General features: G+C 37.3%; 4 pseudogenes; all 4 read left to right on the top strand.

The window, feature by feature from the left end:
• The first annotated feature begins 10722 nt into the window (after nucleotides 1-10722).
• LOC129243219 (U2 spliceosomal RNA) lies at nucleotides 10723-10906 on the top strand (annotated as a pseudogene).
• Nucleotides 10907-11146: 240 nt separating this feature from the next.
• LOC129243338 (U2 spliceosomal RNA) lies at nucleotides 11147-11334 on the top strand (annotated as a pseudogene).
• Nucleotides 11335-19462: 8128 nt separating this feature from the next.
• On the top strand, nucleotides 19463-19646 carry LOC129243218 (U2 spliceosomal RNA; annotated as a pseudogene).
• Nucleotides 19647-19886: 240 nt separating this feature from the next.
• Nucleotides 19887-20074, top strand: LOC129243337 (U2 spliceosomal RNA; annotated as a pseudogene).
• The last annotated feature ends 266 nt before the right edge of the window (nucleotides 20075-20340 follow it).

The raw sequence follows: 20340 nt of genomic DNA, 5'->3' as shown, positions 1-20340 counted from the left end.
GCCGTCAATCAGCCACTGCGGCCAAGGGCACACCCCACAGCTAAGGACTACTTGTACATAGTGTTGCAACAATGCCAAATCACAACGCCAACTGCATATGGAACAACTACAAAAATCCGCAAAAAATATGTTCTTTCTTCTTCATCAAAATTGCAGCTCGCAATACTGAAATATGGCTTTGCATTTGTTTTCTGGTTTCGTCTCTCATTGTATGGCTCAAAACTTTAGTACACATCTGTTATTCATATATTTGTTTAGTACATATCTATAATATTTAGCCTAGATTTTTGAAATAAAATTTAATACAGTTGTGGTAAATTTCACCCATTAAGGAATGCCTTAATAGCTTAGCTAATATTATAGCACCCAACTAAATGAATATGGTATTATTTATTTATTTATTTTGTTAATTAAAATTAAATTAAAAAATAATTACCAAAGATAAAAGTTTATTTCTTTAACAACTACAAAGAAGATAAGTGCGGATTTTATTTTGTAAAAACAATTTCTTCTAAATGTTTGATAAGTGATGTCAGGATGCATTAACCTCGCGAATGATATTTTCTTTTAGTGCACTCAGCGGCTAGAGAGAAACTCTAAATTAAAGCCCAATTCAACCACCGGAAATCCTGTACTAGCATTACAAGTATTAGGCCTAAATAAATATATAAATATTGAACAATGAGCGTAAATTTAAATTGATTATAGTAACGGTTTTTGATTAAATTTTGCCCTATATAACAATATTTTGATGTTGATTTTTTCTTTTATCACCAATACAATCTCAGTTTCGTTGCAAACAAAGCGCTGTCATATTCCCTGTTATGCCAGTAAATCAGTTGATTGCTTGAAAATCGCTGAGAGCCTGTTACAGTACAGATGTTGGTACACCTCTCCACTCCTGTATCCCCAAAAGCTCAAAATGAGTAGAGGAGTCTATTAGCCATGCCTGTCCGTTTATCGGTCCACAAGAGCGCGGGGATATAAAAAACATGAAAGAAAATAAACATTTCAGTGTACTAAATTAAATATATTTCACTTCAACGCTATTTGTTATAAACTTTTGCAAGTCTTTTACAAATGAATTTGATTAACTTAGTTATATTGATTTCAAGACCTAAGAATTTGTGCCCCGTTATGCTTTGTGGTCAAAATGGTAACGAAATCAATAATAAAGAAGTTACTCAGCAAAAAAATAAACTGCATTTAGTTCAATAGAAAAATAGCCCTATCATCAAAAGAATTTGCAACTGAATGCACACTTCATAGTGGAATTAAATAACCTGGCAAGAAATGGAAATTTACAAAAAACAACAACAAAAAGAAAAAAGTAAAGATCAAATCAAGAAAAGTATTACTTTTGCACGTATGTATTTGTGAACTCATAAGCTCTAAATACCCAAATGCTTGCAAAAGAAATGCAAACCGAAGCGACAAAAGAAACCAAAAGCAATATATTTTCGAAAAAAAGAAAATCATATTGAGCAAGTCATAGCATTTGTATGTATGTATATGTATAGAAGCATGTACACATACTAATTGCACTTCTGTATGTCCTGTCTATACCAGTCGAGAATATAACCTTGATCTAAAAGTTCCCGTAAAATATTCAGAAAATTCAAAATACAAGTTTATTCCTCAAAACTGATATTATCGCCTTCAAAGTATGCTCCATCAACTGCAACGCACTTATGCGAGTGTTTAATCCAGCTCCAGAAACATTTCTGAAACTCGATTTTCAGTATAGCCATCAGAGCTATCAGTTTCTTCGATTTTTCCGTTACTTCGCTTCGGATATTAAAACGTTTAAAACGCGTTCCTCGTAGTGGTTTTTTGACTCGATCACACACAAAAAAATCGCAAGGGCCATAATAGGTGAAATGGATGGTATTCGGATTCACGGCTAATGATTGCATTGGGCGACGGTTCCAACAAATAGTAGACATTCTTAACTGACCTTCTGGAAAAAATTCGGGAGGGTATATGGTGTAATCCTTAAAAACCCATCGCCTACTTTTTTGACTGACCGAAGTGGCTTTTTGCCCATGTTTCATTCTTGGATCTCCACAACTAACCTGATGTCTGCAGTTCGTCTCGTACTAATAAACTCTTGTCTCCAGTAATAATGCTTTTGATGAATATTGGGCCAGATGCAATTTTGGGAATCATGTATTTGGCGATGCCATTGACCCTTTTTTTGCATGAAATTCAGGTGCTTTGTTGGTTCCAACACCTCCCAAACCCAAATCGATTAGATAATGCGAGTACAATGTCCTAAATGGATCAATAAACAATGCTCAAGTCCTCTTTGCGGTTATTGATCAACTTTTCATTCACCTTCATCAGTTTTTGATGTTGAGTTCATACCATTCGTTTTTTTAGAGTATCATTGCCGAAATTTCTGAGCATTTCGCACCCTTGAATCCATTTTTAGCGCAAAATTTAGTACAAACTCGTTGCAAATTCAAATCCATTGTTAAAACTGTAAAAAGTCGGAAAGCAAAAATCGAAAAGAATTAAGCAATTTTGATAAAATTTTGGTAGGAATGTTAATCAAATATGTGCCAACCCAACAAAAAACCAAAAACAGAAATGAAATCAATAGACTTAGCACATCACCTGGCGGTTGTTCCGGGAACTTTTTGATCAAGGTGGTATTATCTTTGTAAAGTCTTAGGCAAACACAAACCGAGAGTAAAGTTCGAAAATATCTGACAAAGTGAAAGTTGCAAACAAAAACTTTGTGAATGGCCACGCAGACAGGCTAAGTAAAAACAGAATTTGCAATTTCAATTTCTGTGTTTTCAGTTTTCCCTGCTCACTACACTGAGTAAATGCTGCAAGCGCAATCGCCCACTGAAGAACGACCCCACTCGCTGTCGACAAATAAACGTTTCTTTCGAATGAAATTTGAAAATATTTCATTTTCATTTTTAAATCGATTTCGGTGATATTTATAACTGTAAGTATATTTTGTTTTTCATTTATTTTCTTAAATTGAATTTCCGTGCCCTCTCACCTAAGGCGTAGAGCACACACCTACGAGCAACACTGAAATATTAATAGCTGAATGTCAGAATGTCAAAAATACGTACATATATGTACATGTATATGTTAATATATATACGAATGTATGTATGGACCTGTTTTGTTAAAAAAGGTGACTTTTTATTTTCTCGAAAAATATTTATTTATTCCTGGCTTGTGCCAGCCCTTCTTTCAATACTCGAGGCATTTCCAAAATACGCTTTTTGGTATGGCCTTAAGTTCTTCAGCGATGGGGTTTTTTTCCAACAGTCCTACCGACATAAGAAAAATATATGGGCCGGTTCCCACGTGCGCGGTTCGTTTAAATTAAACATTCCTTCAAGATCGAATAAGGCTCGTCACTTCAGTCAAATGTTTTTTTTTTGTTTTCTCTTAAAATGAAGTGATGCATCATAAAGTCATAGCAACAATAAGGAATATTTCATTCGCGAAAAGAAAAAATACATCCGCAACCAGTAGAGCGTATCTATGACTGAGCAAAGGTTGACTGAAATTGACGAGCCCTTTTCGATTTTGACTCCTCAGAACGCTTCCATTCGGATGATTGGGTTGTGGTTTCGATGTCATAACTGTATACCCAAGGATGATATAATTACAAGGGTTGGCTATCTGTTATGGTGAAAAACAAAATTTTGTGGGAAACTTCGGCTGCCACGCCACAGGGGATTCAGATTCTGTACAATCATCTCACAAGTATTCACACACTCGTCCAATTAGTCTTTGTTCAGACGGCAACGAAGTGGCATTGAGTTGATTTTTTGACACATCCCCTGTTACGTCAGCCTATCAGCTGATTCTGTCGAATTCACTGAGAGCCAGATAAGGGTGTGTCATTGGTCAAACCTTCTCATGCTGTGTACCGATGTTTCGACAGTTACAACCCTGTGTTGTCGTTGACCTCATTCAGCAGCGGTTGGACGACATCATTCAAGAACCGAAGATTCTGTTAGTCAAAAATATAGCAGTTTTGAAACAAAAGCTAAGTCGCTCAGTTGGTCCTCAGTTGCTTAGTGGGTTCTTTTAGTCAAAATGTTTTGGAACAACTGCTCAGTCGTCCCCACGATAGTCGGTTCTTCGTTACGGAAACGACCCGGATTTTTATCTGGCCGAGGAAACAAACCAGAAATGCAAAATTGTTGACAATGTCAGCTTTTGTTGTGAGAATCTGTACCGACATAACAAAATCGAATCTACGCTGCACGCGAAATTTAAAAATTAAAATTTTATTTGAGCGGCCCTCGTATATATATACAGGGTTGGCCATATTAAACTGACCCATTGAGTAACCCTATAACTTTTTACTGTAATTTGAAATCTAAGGTTTACGTCAACAAGCCAAAGACACTAGGCGCACTTAAGGCCAATATCCGACGGGAAATAGCCGCCATATCGGCCGAGACGCTGGCCAAAACTATGGAAAACGCCGAAAAACGGGCACATTACACTATACGAGCTAAGGGCGACCACTTGCGCGATATCATATTCAAAAAGTGATGTAAACGAATCTCCTTGACTAAATTAAATGTTTTTCACAATGAAACACAAAAAAATGTTTCTTTTTCCATATTTTTTTAATAATCACATGGGTCAGTTTAAGATGGCCAACCCTGTACATATCCAAATACGTGCTAAGGGCCACCACTTGCGCGATATCATATTCAAAAAGTGATGTAAACGAATCTCCTTGAACTAAATTAAATGTTTTTCACAATGAAACACAAAAAAATGTTTATTTTTCCATATTTTTTTAATAATCACATGGGTCAGTTTAATATGGCCAACCCTGTATATATATATATATAAGTAAGTTATGCACAATATATTTTCCACTCGCTCGCTTGACATTTGGTTTATTATTAAATAGATTCGCTTTAAACAAAAACACGTAAAACAACAGCAATGAAGAAAACAATTTTAAACGAAGATTGCGCTTTCCACCGCCCACGGTTGGGGGTTTTCTTAAGACTCCTTCCATTTATTTATTTTTACTGATTTTCCGTTTATGCTGTCGTCTACTGAGATGAGTTTTTCAATTCACTTTGCCAAATTTGGTGGATGAAAAAGTCAAGGCGAAACCAAATCGCGTAAAGTCATGAAGACGCAGCACCAACAACGAGGCGCAACTTAGCGGACGAAGCGTAAAGTGGATGGGGTGGCCTTACAAGTTGCACAGTCAGCGCCTTTTGCGTTTGGCGCGTAAGTTTGTTATGCTGTGCTTAGAAGTCAACGGTGCGCCAGCAAAGATTTTCTGAAGTTTTTTCTGCAATATTTTTTCATATTAAAAAAAGAAAATCAAGAAATAGAAAATCAATTGTTTAACAGCGCATTTCTCGCTGAGGAAATTGAAAAAATAATTCATTTTTGATTGCAAGCGAACATTGTTGTAGTTGTTGTCAATTTTTGGTGAAATAAAAGGCGTGCAAATAACAATGATAAAGCAGATACTAAACTAAGCCTAGTGATTTTGAATGGGAAATATTTGCCCGTACATGAATACATACACACATACATACACGTTGTGGATGGATGTTGCTTTGGCGGTAAGAGTTGCGAGTTTAAAATTTTGCCTTTAAAATTTGTGAATTGTTTTTTGAAAGTATGTACATATGTATATTGGCAGAAAAATTTAGAAAATCTCAAAGATATTTTTCACCTGTCTTTGGCCACTTAATTCATAAATGCTAAAGAGTTAATAAAACCATCACTGTGTGAGTAAAGTATACGTATTAGTGCGATTAATCCTCTATTTCATAGAATTCCCAGTAGCCGCAATCACAAACATTTTGTATGAAAAAAATCGGAATATCATATCTAGTATTTTCTTATATCAGGAACAGTTAGTTTTTATTTTCATTCATCTTAAACTACTTTGAATTAAGAATACATACATATAAATGTGCCGGTAGCGTAGAACCGACTGTCCTTCTCAATCTCTTAATCAACTTTTTGATTAAATGTAGTTGTAGGAGAGAGCAGTCCAGTCCCTATATAAGAAATAGAGTGGGGAATGGCTTATGAACGGTTAATACTTTAGCACAATTAACACGTTCCCGCTGGCATGTACCACAAGTGGTACATTGAGGCCTCTCCCATTGGACGGCTTGTGCCATTGGTGGAGGGTTTTCTGAGAATGCTAATAACGATTTTCTGAGCAAAAAGGAGAGAAATAGTTTACATCTAACACGATCATAGTCGGCAGCTCTCACTGAGCGATATGCGGTTACAACAGCGACGTCCGATGAAACAATCTTGGAGTTACAGAGCCGCCAGATGCCGACAACAACAAATTCGGTCGCCGGCGGGAATGTGTTAAACTTCACTGTGAGAGCAAAAATATGAAAATATGGAAGTTTCACGTTAAAACGCATGCCATGCATTTGTCTTTGGAGAACTAACACAGTTAGAAGAAGAGCCTTTGTTCTTTTCCAGACGAATCAAATGTGTCGCTAACTCACTATCAGAAGTCTGAACTTTGCAAGATTGACAAAGGGGGCAAACCGCGTAAAGTTAACGGATGTGCTGTTGTGCTTATTAAGCATTTCGAAGACGAGACGCCTGCTTTGGAAGTTGTGAAAGAATAGCTGCGTCAAAATATTTTAGCTAAATGAGCAGTGCATATTTTAGTTTTAAATAACTTTCATAAAATAAAATGTTTTGCGGTGGTTAAAGATTACAAAATATAAAAGCCGTGTATTTTTAGGGCAGTAAAATTCTTTATAAGTAAAAAAACTAAAATTTAAAGCGCTAAATTCGATTTGGGCCGAACTTTAAATACCGCGCATATTTAAGGAAAAATCAATTGGGACTGATTGTTAATTTTTGGAATCAAACAAACTTTGTCCATGAGAGTTACAGCTGGTATCAGACGAACGGACAGAAATTTAGTTTTATCATATAAATAGTGGGTGTGGTCTTTATCCGATCTCAATAATACTGAAGTGTGGTGAGAGCAATATGTGTACCAAGTGTGGGCGAGTTGGTGGTCTAGAGCTCGAAAATTTAGGGTATTTTGAAGAATTTTTTTACAATAAAAAATGAAAAACGATATTTAAACTTTTTCGGCTTTTTATTTAACTTCTTTTACATACAAAAGTGAGACATTTGTTTTTTGTTTTTAATTTTAATAATTTTAAAAATGCCGCTGAACTTGGCCCTATCGGAAAAATTGGACCAGGACGGTGTTGTCCATTTTGGCTTTTCTATTTATCTGAAACACAAAAACCAAAAAATTGTTAATCAGTATGACGGTAGCTATGTCCCGTACTAGAAGAAAAACAAAAAAAAATTTTTTAATTTTTTTTATCCAAAACTACGAAATAATTGAAATAATAATATGATTCTAGTACGGGCGATGGCCATTGATGTTGTGAACAATATATTATAATTTCAGACAATTCGCTTGAAGAGTTGTTTTTTTTTTTTTTTTTTTTTTTTGACAACACCACGTCGAAAAACGTCGTTTCGAGATAAATTAGTCAATAGGCTGTAGAAGCTATAATATTGGGAATTTCCGCATACAAATTTCACTAAATATTCTTAAGATACTATACCCTCAAAATATCGAAAAAACAGAAAATCGATTTTTTGAAATTTCTATACCACCGGGTCTCTTTAAGTCATTATCGAAATACATTGGTTTACCCAAAAACTGTAAAAATTTTGCTTGTGTCACATTTTTATTCTTGGGTTCATTATTTGTACCAAATTATTTGTACCCTATTTCAGTACTGACGGCCGCCGTAGCCGAATGGGTTGGTGCGCGACTACCATTCGGAATTCACAGAGAGAACGTAGGTTCGAATCTCGGTGAAACACCAAAATTAAGAAAAACATTTTTCTAATAGCGGTCACCCCTCGGCGGGCAATGGCAAACCTCCTATTGTATTTCTGCCATGAAAAGGCTCCTCATAAAAATATCTGCCGTTCGGAGTCGGCTTGAAACTGTAGGTCCCTCCATTTGTGGAACAACATCAAGACGCACACCACAAATAGGAGGAAGAGCTCGACCTAACACCCAATTATATATATATTTCAGTAACAAACTACCCTGGACGAAAAGCAATGTGCGTACCGAGTTTCATGAAAATACATTAATTTTTACTCCAGGTATCGTGCACACTGATGAACAGACATGTCTAAATCGACTCCTATTATATCTATTTCGATTCCTTTATGCTGTGAACAAAATTATAATACCCTTACACATGAGGGCGCGTGCATAAGAAGCAAAAAAAGTAAAAAAGCCTAACGATCATTGAGTCATCTCTTAACTCTAAAAAAGAGTTAGCTGAAATTGGGCCGAGCAGGAAGGATCAGGTCCTGATAGCCGCGAAACGTACAATGTGTGTTGCATGTTATTGCCAACGTTTAACCTTAAAAGTAGGGATGGATTATTTATAAAGCTGCAAAACGTCGGAATAACTTAAGATCTCCTTAAAAAAAAAAAAAGCAGAGAATAAAATGGGATAGAGATTGTGGGAGACGCAAAGGTGTGCAAATGTGGAATTATAAGAATATACATACACTCTATACATGTATATGTATATATATATATACATATATGCAAATATAAAGAGCAAAAGTATTGTGCAAACAGAAAATTGTGTGTAATAGAAAAAATTGAAAGAAGTACAGAAAAAATGCGCTCACTACTACAGTGCGCATTCTAACACAAAAACACATTTTTAAATCGCGTGTTGCGCTGCGACTGCTGTCAAGCAAACGAACGAGTGAACGAACGAATAACAAAAGGTCCTTGCAACAGAAATGACAGCAGTAGCTGGAACAGCAGCCGCAATGACGGTGGCACAGGACTTTGCACTTAGCGAAATACCGACACGAATACAACACCAGTGTAAGGCAGCAATGTGCATAGTACAAATATATGCACACATGCCCTGTAGGAAAGTTTATTAAAACTGAATGTTTAAACTAAATGTTAACGACCGAATCGACTAACTTCACAAAAAACACTATATTGTTGGCTAACTTGTAACTAGTTCCAATGTATCCCTCAAATAAATACTTTAAAACTAGTTTATAGCAATAAAGTCGATTTAAATTAATTTGTTTATTAGCTTTTAAAGTAAATTTATTGTTTGTAATAAAAGATTATATCCAACAAGTTCACAAATTCTTACAATATTAAAACAAAAAATCTTGTGATACTTATTGTTGCGTTATGTACTTTTTTTAAATTAAATAAGCTTAAATTTTGTCTCAATTTCAAACTTCCTCCAACAGTGAAATGGTTCATCAAAGCGTTTGCCCGTGACTTTTTGCTTATATTTGAAAAGTTATGGTTTATCAGGTCCTACAGGGTAAATTTTCACCCCGATAATAAGTACATTTTTACACATATACATACATATTCAAGCTTCCATGTACTTGTATATTTGTAGGTAGGAAGGTATGAATGCGCACTTGGACAAATGTTGTTACTGGCTGTATAAACTTGCCAACACTCGCCCAGCTGAGTCCTCACAAGCGCGCACAAATAAACCAAAAATCCTGAAAGCGTGCAAATACGCAAATAAAACAAGTAAAGATTCGGTAAATTCGGTCCGGACTGAACTTTATATGCCCGCGCACATTTTAGTGAAGTTTAATTTGGGCTGGCTGTTAGTTTTTGGAATCATACTCACTGACAATGAGACTTTAAGCTCACAACAGGACGGTCGGAAATTTATTCTAACGTTTAAAAAAGTGAGGCGTGTTTTTATCCGATATCCATAATATTTATGATGGATTTAAATGAGGTACGTGTACCAAGTTTAGGCGAATTTTATTAAGTTATCGAGATACGCGCATTTATCCAAAAGTGTACACCACCCACTTTAGAATATTTTACTCTCGTCGTACTTTTTTCGGACCTCTCACTTAGGCTTCGTTTGTTAATAACAGACCGCTTTGCTTTCCGGCAAAATACCATTAAATAAGAGGTGACCTCTTTTGCCAATTTTCAGTACCAATTTACCTTAACAAGGAGTAATTTGTGTATGAAGTTTCGCAGAATTAAATTATTGCTCGAGCTGTGGTGCGTACGGACAAACAAGTCTAGATCGACTCCTTTCGTTCTTCTGAAAATTTCTGTATATACAATACATACATACATCTCTATTACCATCTCGATTCATATATGCTGTTACAAACAACCGTCATGCGAACACAATTACATTGCCCTTGTGCAGAAGTGCGGGTTGGTATAAAGATATCCATGACGCTTGCCACTCAAACGATTGCAGTTGATATTCACTTTGTTGCTGCTGACACACTATGCAATCAGCGGCACAGTTGCTCGAGCTATTCTCTCTCGGCATTTACTATTTAGTTGTACGGTTAGTCGATTGAGCAACTTTTTGAAGTGAAAACTTCTTTAGAATCGTTGGGAGTGATTTGAGGAAAAGTGAAACGAAAAAAGCGACCAACTTGGCTACGAAGCGTTATATTATATGTTGATATAAAAGTAGCGACGAACTAAATAAAAATAACTTTTATTTTTTTTTGTGATTCGAACCAAGGATTTTGGATCGGAAGCTCACATCGCTAGTCGCTCGGCTACCGCGCCATGCTGTCGTCGCTGGCCTAAAAGTTATTTAGTTACGAAGCGTTATATTATATGTTGATATAAATAATTTTTGTGAGCGTGTAATTCTCAAAAGGTTTATTAGGTTTATTATTTAAAATGTATTGACTAGGTAGTGTGGTTATCAGCTTAACATCTGATAGATCCTCCATCGGAGGACAACAATTGTTAAACTGATTTTTTGAAATGGGCGGAGTGTTTTAGGGGCTTGCTCCTTCTCTGCCACGGGTTGACCCGGTATTGCAGTACCGCCGGGATTTCGGCTTTGAATAAATACAAGAAAAAATATACTAATACATTTAGCTTTGGTGGGAAGAGCCATAAATTTTTATATGAATACATGTAGACGAAAATGGAATTTTTTTTTTTTGAAATTTGCATTGTAGGACATTTCTGATTATTTATTGAAAACAGTTTTTTGGTTTAGATACTGAAAGTCAGTTTAAGTGAATCGGTATAAATATTTCGTACATTAATTTTTGTGAGAGTGTAATTCTCAAAAGGTTTATTAGAAAATCTATTGAAGTAGGTAGTGTGGTATCTGTTCCTATCAGCTTAACATCTGATAGATCCTCCATCGGAGGACAACAAATGTTAAACTAATTTTTTGAAATGGGCGGAGTGTTTTAGGGGCTTGCTCTCCACCTCTGCCACGGGTTGACCCGGTATTGCAGTACCGCCGGGATTTCAGCCTTGAATAAATACAAGAAGAAATATACTAATACATTTAGCTTTGGTGGGAAGAGACATAAATTTTTATATGAATACAAGTAGACGAAAATGGAAGAAATTTGTAAGTCTGTTTCTTCGGTCCGTTTGGGTATTTTTTTTGACAACATCGAAACCAAAGCATTTGTATCATATTTTATCTATCATAAGCCACTCGTATCATTTGTTGAAATTGAAAACATTGAGGATGAATAATGATAAAATGAAGAAAATAAAATATGAACTTTATAGCAATATTATAATGAACCTATAATTATCCCGCTCCTAATGCTGCTTTCGTCTTATTCTCTCTCAGCTTGTTTTACGGAAGGTTTCACTTCTATCAAGTCTAACCGTTAGACTGGTTTTTTTCTTTGGGGCCACGTGAAAGAGAAGGTCTACGCCAACAGCCCAGGGTAGATTCAAGACTTCTAAGATGGAATTCTTGCGGCTATCGAGGACATAGGGCAGCCACTTTGCAATTCGATTATGGAAAATTTCATGAAAAGGATATTGTCCTGAAAGCGTGGTCGTGGAGGTCATTTGCCTGATGTTATTTTCCACTATTAACGGCATAACGTCCTCTTTATAAAGAAATAAATATCGGATCATTTATATTAAAAATCAGCATTTTTCTTTGAATATCAAAATAACACCTCATATTAAAAAACCCTTTACTTAGTATATTTCAAATAATAACAAATTTTTTAACTATGTTTGGTTGTTTTTGATATTCACGCAAAGCTACCCTTTTAAGCAGCTATCGAGTAAATACGTCACTGTAGGGTAATTCAACTAGTGGAAAAGGAGATGAACATATGGATGATTTTATTACAGATACGAACACAAATATTCTCCTAAGCAACATTTTTAACTTATTTTAAATAAAAACTTTCGGATACGCCCTTGATGAATTTATTTGTATAAGTCGCGCGACTCGCACACGTGTCTGCGAATCACTGTTCGTTCGTCCACGAGTAGCATTACTGTTTTATGCTAATAATATTTTCGTAGATATGCATACACGTATATATCTTCGTATTATATATAGTAGTGGTGTGAAAATAGTCAAAAACCATTTTTATGCCCAAATTTTGCACGCCTTAAATGTGCACAAATGCGAAAGAAAGTTGCGCATAATTTTAGTGCAGGCGGTTTCGGAATCATGCCTGTCACACACATGCATACTTCTGTAGAGAAATTTATGTAACTCGTCATACTTTTATTCCCAGGCCACCCTAAACAATATCATTCACAAAGTTTGATGAGTCACTTTAGTCCGCCTCATGGGCATGCGTTTCTTGTTGCATATGTGTACGATATATGTAAGTATGTGTGCATACATATGCATGTGCCGCGTTTAATTTTTTCCAAGCACTTATGATGCTAGATGTAAAAAACTTGGGAGTGTACTAGGAAGATCAGTCACACTTTTTGATATGAGAAGGTGGCAAAAAAAATATATGTATATGTACATATTTATTATATATACATAAGGATATGCAGCTAAACACACAGACCTGCAACCAAAATGCAGTCTGAATAATTTCATCTGATTCTTACGTCATTTGATGTGCTGAAAACGAAAATGATATCTGAAATTATCGAAGACGTCACGATTTTTAGAAAAATGTGAGTTTAGATTTAGTAAATTTGCCCTTGTTTAAGTCTTGAGATCTTGACAAGGTGGCACTATCAAGATGTCACTAGATCAAAATTGTTCTACCAAGAAGATATAAACGATTTGATGAGAGATGTCGGTCTTCGCAAGATGCAGCTGAGTTGCTTGAATCACGTCTCAAGAGTAAATTTTTATTACTACCTGGTGTACTTTTCTTGCTTTAGACATCGTGAAATTCAAACTTGACGCGTTCACCTTGTTTTTGGCTGTTTGGCCGAGAATCTCCTCCTATATGTGGTGTGCGTCTTGATGTTGTTGCACAAATGGAGGGACCTACAGTTCCAAGCCGACTCCGAACGGCAGATATTTTGTATGAGAAAAAAAATTTGCGTAATTTTGGTGTTTCAATTTTGGAATTTAATTTAATTGGAATATAAATAAAAAGCGCATGAATATTTTAAAATAATTTTGAATTGATTTTGTTTTTATTGAAGTGAGTAGACATTACCATTAAACATGGAGTGAATTCAAACTGTGAAAAGGCGAAAAGCTTTTCTCACAGTAAATATCCAACCGTAAACTAAATTTCCGACACATCACAGATGTCGGTCTGTTAGGTGTCAAATTCAAAAAATCGGTGGTTGAAATTCCAAAGGATAGTTGACAGTTCAGGTTTTATGACACATAATCTGGCAGATAACTAAAAGAAGAGGTTTACAAGGTCATAGCCAACGTCATGGTCATGAATTCTATCCTGGAAGAGAAAGTCCCCTAAAAACAAAAATTCGTTTGGGAAGTCAAAAGTGAAGATTTGAAAGATTCCGCTTAAAAAATTGGTTTCATCAAGCCAAACAGTCTTCTTCTTCTTCTTCTTAATTGGCGCGATAACCGCTTACGCGATTTTGGCCGAGATTAACAAAGCGCGCCAGTCGTTTCTTTCTCGTGCTAACCGGCGCCAATTGGACACACCAAGTGAAGCCAAGTCCTTCTCCACCTGATCTTTCCAACGCAGAGGAGGCCTTCCTCTTCCTCTGCTACCACCAGCTGGTACCGCATCGAATACTTTCAAAGCCGGAGCGTTTGTATCCATTCGGACGACATGACCCAGCCAACGAAGCCGCTGGATCTTTATTCGCTGCGCAATGTCTATGTCGTCGTAAAACTCATACATCTCATCGTTCCATCGTCTGCGATATTCGCCGTTGCCAACGTGCAAAGGTCCAAAAATCTTACGCAGAATCTTTCTCTCGAACACTCCAAGCGTCGCTTCATCGGATGTTGTCATCGTCCAAGCTTCTGCGCCATACGTTAGGACGGGCATGATGAGAGTCTTGTAGAGTGTTAATATAGTTTTGTTCGTCGAGAGAGGACTTTACTGCTCAATTGCCTACTTAGTCCGAAGTAGCACTTGTTGGCAAGAGAGATTCTACGTTGGATTTCAAGGCTGACATTGTTATCGGTGTTAATGCTGGTTCCTAAATACACGAAGTCTTTTACAACCTCAAAATTATAACTGTCAACAGTGACGTGGGTGCCGATACGCGAGTGCGCCGACTGTTTGTTTGAAGACAGGAGGTACTTCGTTTTGTCCTCGTTCACCACCAAACCCATTCGCTTTGCCTCTTTATCCAGTTTGGAGAAGGCAGAACTAACAGCGCGGTTGTTAAGGTCGATGATGTCAATATCATCGGCATACGCCAGCAATTGTACACTCTTATAAAAAATTGTGCCTGAGCGATTAAGTTCTGCGGCTCGTACGATGCTCTCCAACATCAGGTTAAAGAAGTCACACGACAGCGAGTCACCCTGTCTGAAACCTCGTTTGGTATCAAACGGCTCGGAGAGGTCCTTCCCAATTCTGACCGCGCTGCTGGTGTTGAGCAACGTCATCTTACATAGCCGTATTAGTTTTGCGGGGATACCAAATTCAGACAAGCCAAACAGTCACTATAGATAATTATTGAGGCATCTTGATCGGCGGCAAAAATAAGGCGTATTCGGCCAAGGAGTGAGTGATTTTCTAAAAAAAATTCGACGTAAAATTTGGCGCTGAAATAAAAGCACTGCTCTGGCTACCATTGTTACAATACAACAATTAAAACAAGAAGATAGAAATGCTCTTGGTCCGTCACATGGTTAAAAGAAGTTGTTGGCGGTACAGGAATATTTCCTTTGAAACGTAAATGTTTATGCAATATATTTAATTTATGTGAAGTTCGCTCAAGACTTTACGAAGCAACGAACAGTATGAAATATTAAGGTTAAAGAGGATATTATTTGATATTATTTTTTTTAATTTTTTAAAGTAAAGTAGTGAATGTTAAAACTAATATAAAGTCATGCATTAATGAAGTCGGAAACGTAGTTTATCAGTATGGGCATAGCTTTTCTAGCAGCATTCCTATAAAGAAAGTCTTTCCTTTTTCATTTGTACGACCAAATCCAAAGCACAGCTTTCTAAGTCTGCACTCCTTCAACAGTAGTTCGAACAGAACTGAATCGGCCATGCATCTCTATGCTACGCAAGCCTACACGAAGGGGCTTTATTTGGTTATCCCGATAATCGAGTATATAATTTGAGATATATAAAAATATATTTTTTACATGCATACATATAAATATATTGGCATACTCGAACAATACTTATTAACTCAATTAATTACTTTTAGTTTTTTATTGCTTTGTGAAGAATGTATGCTTGGAACTCTCCCTACCGCAAAATAATAAAATATGCAAATTTCTTCCTTGATGCAGATAATTGTAAATTTATTTGTTTTCTCCCGTATTTTCTGAAAAGTTTCCCCGTATGGCAGTGCAAAGTTTACTCTTTCACTTGCTACATTTTAAATAAAAGTGATTCAAGTAAATATTTGTTAGTTGCAACTTGCAACATCTGGCATTATCAAATTAAAATATCACTATCTCTGCAGCAACCATCGTATCCCGTTCTGCCATTTAGCTGACACCCCTACACCACCTTTTTATATTTCCTACTGCGTGGCAGCTTATCAGCTGTCAGCATCTTCAAGACGCTCGGCGTTGCATTGCACCGATGTGGCAAATAGCAGGTGGCTGCCAGAGCGGTTGGCGGTTAGTCCTGCGTCAACTTGCTTATCGTACTACCGTCTATGTTGCAGCACAACGAACACAACAACGAATAGCAAAAGTAGTGCAGCAATCGCAAGTGCAGCACGGCGCTAAAATGATGGGTTAAAGCATGCGATGCCCCAACTGCCACCATGGTTGTCACTGCCGTTCTCATTTGCCACACAGCCGTTACTCAAGCCAATCGCGAGGGTGCAATGCTGCTCGTATTTCACCGCCGGCAAAGCACAACTGCTGTTGCCAATGACGCCAACTCCGCCACCACCGCCGCCATCCACGCCACGTAGTTTTTGCGAGCATATCTGCTTTCTAGTTGCTGTTGTTGGGGTGCATCTTTGACACGCTCGCGCCCTATTGCAATTACTCAAGCCAACGTCTTCTACGCCTGTTTGTGCTTCTGTATCGTCTTGGCTATTGTGCGTCTCTCCCTTAAGAGTGCGTTGCAAGTTACCGCGGGTTGCGCTGTGGTGTGTTTCACCTCCGCACGCTTCAGCACTTCCTTTGCCATGATGCAACCAATATTTGAGCCACCTGCCACAACAACTTTTACACAATTTCTTTAAAACGTCATCATATTCTTCTTCTTCTTTTGTTACAACTATGTTTATTCCCTCCTGCCACCACACGGCATTGAGGCGGTTTCTTTGCACTGCATTTGTGGTAACACCATTGGCAGCGATGGCAGCTGCTTTTCGCATTTTTCTGCACTTCAAAAGAAATAAAGTTTTCCCTGCCATACCGCACGTCACATGCAGTATACCTCGCACTCGTTATGTAGCTTGCAACATCAATAAGAGGGAAGTGCGTAGCTTCAAACGAACGGAAGTGGCATGTGGCAGGGTAGCTAGTGAACTAAGAGCGTTGAAGAAACGACTTTGGCAAAAACACAACTACTTTTGCTATAGGACAACAATAACAACAACAACTAGGAAACGAAAAGTTACTTAAATAAGAGGGCGCCAAGAGTCAACAACTGTGCATCACTCAGCCGAGCGACCGCCCGCCCGCCCTTCAGTGCGGCCGTTATTCTGCTTTTGTCACGAGTTGCACGCACCCAATAGCAAAGTTTCTGCTGATGCTGTGCCACCAACTTTATTGCGCCGCAGTTTTCACTTGTGGCAGGACCAAAGCAAGGATAAGAAAACGTCGAGTCAACAGCAAAAGAAGTCAGCATACAAAAGACTCTTTCCTGCATGCGTTTATGCGTGTGTATGTGTGCTTCAATGAGCACAAAACAGTTTCTCCAAGCAAACGCTAGGTGGGTGGCAAACGTTAGTATGAGCGGTACATTCGTAAGGCAATCTGCAGGTGGGCAGTTGGCGCCGCTAAGCTAACACAAGGAAATGCGTAAGACATATACGCATTCTGTGCTTTGCTTTTCAAGTAGCATATCCTCAACAGTTCGCTTGCTTGTGGATGCCTGTGCAAATGTGCGTGCACTCTTGAGTCATACGCATATTTGAAATCTAAGCGCTTCAGCTCCAGCCCTTTGGTTTTTTTAGTCCCGGCAATTTCTATACTGGCTGCAGACTTTTCCCTCCTGCACTCCTCCAGGCTCGACTACAGCTGCCCGATGTGAGCTACGCATTTTGTCGCCATCAGTGAGTTTGGAAAGAAATATGTACGTAAAAAAATACGGAATGCGTCAATTTCTGCCTTTTATGTGGTTGTATGTATGCAAGTATGTAAATTTAAAATTGTGAAAAAATTATGTGTTGCTGCAAAGGGGTGAAATGCGTACATGGCCTAACTCTAACTAACCGCCCCCAGACTCTGTTTATTGAATCTCTTATAGTCGTTACCGCCTAGCAACAGCACATTGCATGCAGTATAAAAAAGAGAATTTGCGGAAAATATAGGTTCACGTGGATGCCAGCTTAAAATTGCAAGACTTACGCAATAATTTGTATGGTGAACTCCTGCAAATTGAAAAACACCTAAAAAAGGTGCAATTATTTTCTAAAATTATTTCAATGTATATTTTTAGGTTTAGGTCGTCGTAGCCGAATGGATTAGTGCGTGACTACCATTCGAAATTCACAGAAAGAACGTAGGTTCGAATCTCAGTGAAAACACCAAAATTAAGAAAAATTTTTTTCTAATAGCGATCGCCCCTCAGCAGGCAAGGGCAAACCTCCGAGTGTATTTCTGCCATGAAAAAGCTTCTCATAAAAAAATGTCTGCCGTTCGGAGTCGGCTTGAAACTGTAGTTCCCTCCATTTGTGGAACAACATCAAGACGCACACCACAAGTAGGAGGAGGAGCTCGGTCAAACACCCAAAAGCGGTATACGCGCCAATTATATATGTATATATATTTTTAGGTTTAGCCCTCCATGGATAGCTTATTCAGTAGTCTCACTTGTGGCCTAAGTAGACTCCCCAAGGATGATATATTATCAGATTTGGCCGTCCAAAGCAAGATTGTGAGAGTAACTTCGGGTGCCGCGTCACTGGGAACAACGTAACTCCGCTTACGTCAGCCAATCAGCTGATTCTATCAAAGACGCTGAGAGTGAGAGTTATATAGCTGATTAGATTTTAGGAAGGTACTTCAAATTTAATAAAAATAAATCTAGGCGACGTTAAATGGATTGAAAACCCCGCCATTGAAAATATTAAACAGTGGAAGACAATGGTGGGTCTGTAGTTAGCGAATGAAAAAACCAAAGAAGTCTTAGCCAGTAGTCGGAAGAAGCTACTAAAATGCTAAGATGGAACATGAAGTATTCAAGTGTGGTTATTGACAATAGGCTAAGCTTCGGACAACATAGAGAATATACTACACAAAAGGTATTAAAAAGTAGTAGTAGTAGTCGTTATGAATAATATTTCCTAATGTTGGCGGCGCAAGAAACAGCAAACGATTTCTATTATTGAACGATGAGTTATTGAACTCATCTCTTTTGTATGGATCGCCGATATGGGTATATAAGTTCGGGTTTTTGTGAATATATTCCTCATATACGATCTAAGCAATTCGAAAAAGAAAAAGAACTTTAATATTAAAGGCAGTGTTTTCGAGCTTGTGAACTTCAAATGATAATACAAACCAGAATTATTGTTGGAATGAAATCTTTTTTGAAGTGAAAACTTCTTTAGAATCGTTGGGAGTGATTTGAGGAAAAGTGAAACGAAAAAAGCGACCAACTTGGCTACGAAGCGTTATATTATATGTTGATATAAAAGTAGCGACGAACTAAATAAAAATAACTTTTATTTTTTTTGTGATTCGAACCAAGGATTTTGGATCGGAAGCTCACATCGCTAGTCGCTCGGCTACCGCGCCATGCTGTCGTCGCTGGCCTAAAAGTTATTTAGTTACGAAGCGTTATATTATATGTTGATATAAATAATTTTTGTGAGCGTGTAATTCTCAAAAGGTTTATTAGGTTTATTATTTAAAATGTATTGACTAGGTAGTGTGGTTATCAGCTTAACATCTGATAGATCCTCCATCGGAGGACAACAATTGTTAAACTGATTTTTTGAAATGGGCGGAGTGTTTTAGGGGCTTGCTCCTTCTCTGCCACGGGTTGACCCGGTATTGCAGTACCGCCGGGATTTCGGCTTTGAATAAATACAAGAAAAAATATACTAATACATTTAGCTTTGGTGGGAAGAGCCATAAATTTTTATATGAATACATGTAGACGAAAATGGAATGTTTTTTTTTTGAAATTTGCATTGTAGGACATTTCTGATTATTTATTGAAAACAGTTTTTTGGTTTAGATACTGAAAGTCAGTTTAAGTGAATCGGTATAAATATTTCGTACATTAATTTTTGTGAGAGTGTAATTCTCAAAAGGTTTATTAGAAAATCTATTGAAGTAGGTAGTGTGGTATCTGTTCCTATCAGCTTAACATCTGATAGATCCTCCATCGGAGGACAACAAATGTTAAACTAATTTTTTGAAATGGGCGGAGTGTTTTAGGGGCTTGCTCTCCACCTCTGCCACGGGTTGACCCGGTATTGCAGTACCGCCGGGATTTCAGCCTTGAATAAATACAAGAAGAAATATACTAATACATTTAGCTTTGGTGGGAAGAGACATAAATTTTTATATGAATACAAGTAGACGAAAATGGAAGAAATTTGTAAGTCTGTTTCTTCGGTCCGTTTGGGTATTTTTTTTGACAACATCGGAACCAAAGCATTTGTATCATATTTTATCTATCATAAGCCACTCGTATCATTTGTTGAAATTGAAAACATTGAGGATGAATAATGATAAAATGAAGAAAATAAAATATGAACTTTATAGCAATATT

The sequence above is a fragment of the Anastrepha obliqua genome, chromosome 3 (genome assembly GCF_027943255.1).
Source record: "Anastrepha obliqua isolate idAnaObli1 chromosome 3, idAnaObli1_1.0, whole genome shotgun sequence".
Lineage (NCBI taxonomy): Eukaryota > Metazoa > Arthropoda > Insecta > Diptera > Tephritidae > Anastrepha > Anastrepha obliqua.
This window is presented reverse-complemented; position numbering and strand designations above follow the sequence as displayed.